The sequence below is a fragment of the Loxodonta africana genome, chromosome 19 (genome assembly GCF_030014295.1).
Source record: "Loxodonta africana isolate mLoxAfr1 chromosome 19, mLoxAfr1.hap2, whole genome shotgun sequence".
NCBI classification, from domain to species: domain Eukaryota; kingdom Metazoa; phylum Chordata; class Mammalia; order Proboscidea; family Elephantidae; genus Loxodonta; species Loxodonta africana.
In genome coordinates, this window is record NC_087360.1 from 41,463,494 (window position 1) to 41,469,149 (window position 5,656).

A 5,656-nucleotide genomic window follows, 5' to 3' on the forward strand; every position below is an offset into this window, starting at 1 on the left:
TGTCAATCCATCTCCTTGAGGGTCTTCCTCTTTTTTGCTGACCTTCTACTTTACCAGGCATGATGTCCTCCAGGGACTGGTCCCTTCTGACAACATTTCCAAAGTATGTGAGACGAAGTCTCACCATCCTCCCTTCTAAGGAGTATTCTGGCTGTACTTCCTCCAAGACAGATTTGTTCATTCTTCTGGCATTCCATGGTATAGTCAATATTCTTTACCAACACGATAATTCAAAGGCAACAGTTCTTCTCAGTGTTCCTTATTCACTGTCCAGCTTTTGCATGCATATGAAGTGATTGAAAACACCATGGCTTGGGTCAGGTGCACCTTAGTCCTCAAGGTGACATCTTTGTTTTTGAACACTTTAAAGAGGTCTTTGGCAGCAGATTTACCCAAAGCAATTCATCATTTTATTTCTTGACTGCTGCTTCTGTGGGCCTTGATCGTGGATCCAAGTAAAATGAAATCCTTGGCAATTTCAATCTTTTCTCCATTTATCATGATGTTGCTTATTGGTCCAGTTGTGAGGATTTTTGTTTTCTTTATGTTGAAGTGCAATCCATCCTGAAGGCTGTAGTCTTTGGTCTTCATCAGTAAGAGCTTCAAGTCCTCTTCACTTTCAGCAAGTAAGGTTGTGTCATCTGCATAATGCAGGTTGTTTATACATCTTCCTCCAATCCTGATGCTCTGTTCTTCTTCATGTAGTCCAGCTTCTTGGATTATTTGCTCAGCATACAGTTTGAATAGGTATGGTGAGAGGATACAACCCTGATGGACACTTTTCCTGACCTTAAACCACTCAGTATCCCCCTGTTCTGTTCAAATGACTGCCTCTTGGTCTAAGCACAGGTTCCTCATGAGCACAATTAAGGGTTGTGGAATTCCCATTCTTCACAATGTTACCCATAATTTGTTATGATCCACACAGCTGAATGCCTTTGCATAGTCAATAAAACACAGGTATATATCTTTCTGGTATTCTCTGCTTTCAGCCAAAATCCATCTGACACCACCAATGATATCCCTCATTCCATGTCATTTTCTGAAGCCAGCTTGAACTTCTGGCAGTTCCCTGGCTCTATTGGTACACCGCAGATGTTCAGAAATCTTTGTTGGATACATAAGTGAAGGAAGAAGTTATTTTTATTATTTTTCACTTTTTAATTGTGCTTTAGGTGAAAGTTTACAGAGCAAATTAGTTTCTCATTAAACAGTTAATACACAGATTGTTTTGTGGCATTGGCTGCTAGCCCCACAATGTGTCAATACTCTCCACTTCTCCACCCTGGGTTACCTGTTTCCGTTTGTCCAGTTTTCCTGTCCCTTCCTGTCTCCTCGTCTTTACTTTTGTGCTGGTGTGCCCATTAGTCTCATATACAGGATTGAACTACAAAGCCTGTTCCTCAAGTGTGTTATTGTTAGCCCTATAAAAAACAAACAAAAAACCATTACTGTTGAGTTGATTCTGACTTATAGCTACCCTATAGGACAGAGTAGAACTGCCCCATAGGGTTTCAAAGGAGCAGCTGGTAGATTTGAACCGCCGACCTTTCGGTTAGCAGCCCAAGCTCTTAACCGCTACACCACCAGGCCCTATAGACCTGTCTAATCTTTGCCTGAAGGGTGAACTTCAAGAGCCACTTAAGTACTCAGTTAAAAGGCTATCCAGACGTCATACTCTCAGGTTTTCTCTAATCTCTGTCAGGCCAGCAAGCCTGTTTTTTGTTTTTCTTTGTGAATTTGACTTTTGTTCTACATTTTTCTCCCACTTTGTCCAGGACTCTCTATTGTGATCCCTGCCAGAGCAGTTGTTGGTGGTACCTGGGTACCATCTAGTTGTGCTGGACCCAGTCTGGTGGAGGATGTGGTAGTTGTGGAGGAGAAAATTATTGATTAATGAATACCCTAGTGGGGCCAGGTTATTTAGAAGGTGAAGTAATAGAAACTTTAGTAAGCTTCTTCAAAGGAGAAAATTAGTTTATTTCTCCCTTGCCTGTGGCTGCAAGAGAAGGTATTACTTATGATAACTCTTCATGACAGGGAGGTTCACCTATTTCTGGGTGTTCTGCTCTTGTTGAGTTTGGGGAACAGTTGCCTTATCTCCCAGCGATAAGCAGTGTGATGCCTGTAGCCTTATATTACCTCACCTTTCACACTTCCTAGGTCTGGACCATCCTTTCCCCTTCAGCTTGTTTTCATGGGTCCTAGATTTCAAGTCCTTGCAGGAAGTTATTAAACTTGGCTGTGTGTGTGTGTGTTTTTATGAGTGGACCACCTGAAATTATCCATGGACTCTTGTCAATTATACCAGTGCAAGTACATTTTTGCAGGGGAGATAATCACTAATTTTCATCAGCTACATCTTTATGAGGGCAGATTGCCAGTTTTTCCCCCTATAGAGCTGCTAGCTGAGTTTGAACCTCCAACCTCTTGGTTAGCAGCCAAGCACTCAACCATTGTGCCACATTAACAAGGACCCTGTTAGGGTTCTGAGTCACGTGTAAGTGAAGGACAATTCCTCACTTGATTGTAATTGCTCAAGTGTGAGCTTGTAGACAGACCTGGGTCTCTGTTATGAGGCTGTGTGAGATATAAGCATTATTAATTGGTATGTATTTACTGGGCCTTACTCTGTGCTGAGAGGCAGTGGCAGTTCAGTGGTAGAATTCTCACCTTTCATACAAGAGACCTGTATTTGATTCCTGGCCAGTATACTTCAAGCACAGTCACCACCTGTCTGTCAGTGGAGGTTTGTATGTTGCTATGATGCTGAAAGGTGTTTATCTGTGTTTTACTGGACTATGCAAAGGTATTCGGCTGTGTGGATCATAACGAATTATGGGTAACATTGCAAAGAATGGAAATTCCAGAACTCTTAATTGTGCTCATGAAGAACCTGTACTTAGACCAAGAGGCAGTCGTTCAAACGGAACGGGGGGATACTGAGTGGTTTAAAGTCAGGACAGATGTGTGTCAGGGTTGTATCCTCTCACCATACTTATTCAATCTGTATGCTGAACAAATAATCTGGGAACTAGGCTATATGAAGAAGAATGGGACATCAGGGCTGGAGGAAGACTTATTAACAACCTGTGATATGCAGATGACACAACCTTGCTTGCTGAAAGTGAATAAGACTTGAAGCACTTACTGATGAAGATCAAAGACCACAGCCTTCAGTATGGATTATCCCTCAACATAAAGAAAACAAAAATCCTCACAACTGGACCAATAAACAACATCATGATAAATGGAGAAAAGATTGAAGTTGTGGAGGATTTCATTTTACTTGGATCCATAACCATGGAAGCGGCAGTCAAGAAATCAAATGATGCATTGCATTGGGCAAATCTGCTGCAAAGTATTTTAAGTGTTAAAAAGCAAAGATGTCACTTTAAGGATTAAAGTGTGCCTGACCCAGGTCATGGTGTTTTCAATTGCCTCATATGCATGTGAAAGATGGGCAATGAATGAGGAAGACCAAAGAAGAATAGATGCCTTTGAATTAGGATGTTAGCAAAGAATATTGAATATAACATAGACTGCCAGACGGACGAGCAAATAGGTCTTGGAAGAAGTACAACCAGAATGCTCATTGGAAGTGAGGATGGTGAAACTTTGTCTCACATAATTTGGACATGTCATAAGGAGGAACCATCCCCTAGAGAGGACATCATGCTTGGTAGAGCAGAACATCAGCGAAAAAGAGGAAGACCCTCAATGAGATGGATTGACACAGTGGCTGCAACAATGGACTTGAGCATAGCAATGTTTGTGAGGATGGCACGGAATTGGGCAATGTTTCATTCTGTTGTACATAGGATTGCTGTGAGTTCAGAACCAACTCAATGGTGCCTAGCAACAACAACAACAACATTATGCTGAATAGGTTTCAGCAGGGCTTCTGGAATATGACAGATCTACTCCCAAAAATAAGCCAAAGAAAACCTTGTGGATCACAGTGGTCCAATCCTCAACTCATGGGGATGCCGCAGGACTAGTCAATGTTTCATTCCATTGTGCATGGGCTCACCATGAGTCAGAAACCGACTCCACAGCAACTGACAACAACAACTCTGTGCCAAACACAAGGCTGAGCACCGAGGGGGAATACAAAGGTATGTGGACCAGGTTCTGTCTCCAAGGGCTGGGCTGTACTTGAGGAAGGACACAGGCATAGGATGTGGGAGATGTCAGGTGAGCTGTGCTGAAAGTGGAGGTCATCTCAGGCCAGGGAAGGCTCCACAAAGGAGGAGAAACCAAGGCTGGCTGCAAAGGATGGGGCCAGCCACGCAGGAAGACCTCAGAGTCAGGCCTGCTGATTGAAGTAGAGAACTTGTGAGAAGAAGCAGGAGGTAAGTTTAAAGGGGGTGGTGGGGAATGAATTGGAGAGGACCTTGAATGGTGGGATAAAGAACTTGACTTTTTCTGCAGACAGTGAGGAACCACTGAAAGTTTTAGAACATAGGAATGGAACATAGGAACCCAGTGAAAACAGGGTTTCAGGACAACTAAGCTGGCAGGGTTGTATAACGGATTGGAACCCAGCGACTGGTGGCAAGAGGTCACTGTGAGGCAATAAAGCTTCACCAAGAATGGGGTAGTGGAAATAGAGGCAACTAGTTGAATGAATGGTCTTGATCCTCCTACAGCAAGTCTCAGCCCCAAGTCTTGGGCAGGCAGGAGTACTCCCAGGTCTGTAGCAGTGGACTGGTATGAAGTTACCTAGTGCTGCCATAACAAAAAATACCATAAATGGGTGGCTTTAAAAAACAGATATTTATTGTCTCATGGTTTTAGAGTTTAGAAGTCAAAATCAGGGCATCAGCTCTAGGGGAAGGTCCTTCCTTGTTGGTATCCCTGGGTGTACCCTGGCTTGTAGATGCATCTTCCTCCACAGTCACATGGCATCTATCCTTCCCCATGTCTTTGTGTCTGTACTCCCCTTTATAAGATACCACTCAGAAGGGATTAGGTTCAGGACCCACCCTACTCCGATATGCCTTAATTAACATAAAAAGAAAAGTATTTCCAAACAGGGTCACATTTATAGGCACAGGGATTATGACTTCATTTTGGCGGGGGGATACTCAAACCATAGTGTACATCTTCCAAAAATTTAGGGAGGGGGCAGGGGTAAGAGGGGAATTTTTTTATATTAAAGCAGACACTGCTATGTAATGAAGATAAAATACATGGCATCAAGTGGTGGCATCCTTCTTGGGTTACAGGCCCAGAGCTCCAAGTTTCCTTCTCTGCTCCCTCATTTGTGAGGGGCTGGAACAGATGGCTTCTACTTCAGCCCTCGCACCTGACAGCTACAGAGACCGAATCCAGAGAGGTGGGATAATGCAGCCAATCTAAGATTGAAGCATAGAATCCGGAATCCTGACTCCTAGCCTATGTTCTTACTTCTGTGTTACATAGTCTTCTGTTTATTTGCCTACCACTTAGGAGATAAACCAGGGAAACCCTGGTGGTGTAATGGTTAAGAACTATGGCTGCTAACCAAAAGGTCGGCAGTTTCACTCCACCAGGTGCTTCCTGGAAACTGTATGGGGCAGTTCTACTTTGTCCTACAGGGTCGCTATGAGTCAGAGTCGACTCAACAGCAGTGGATTTTTCTTTCTGTTTTTTTTTTTAGCAGATAAACTAC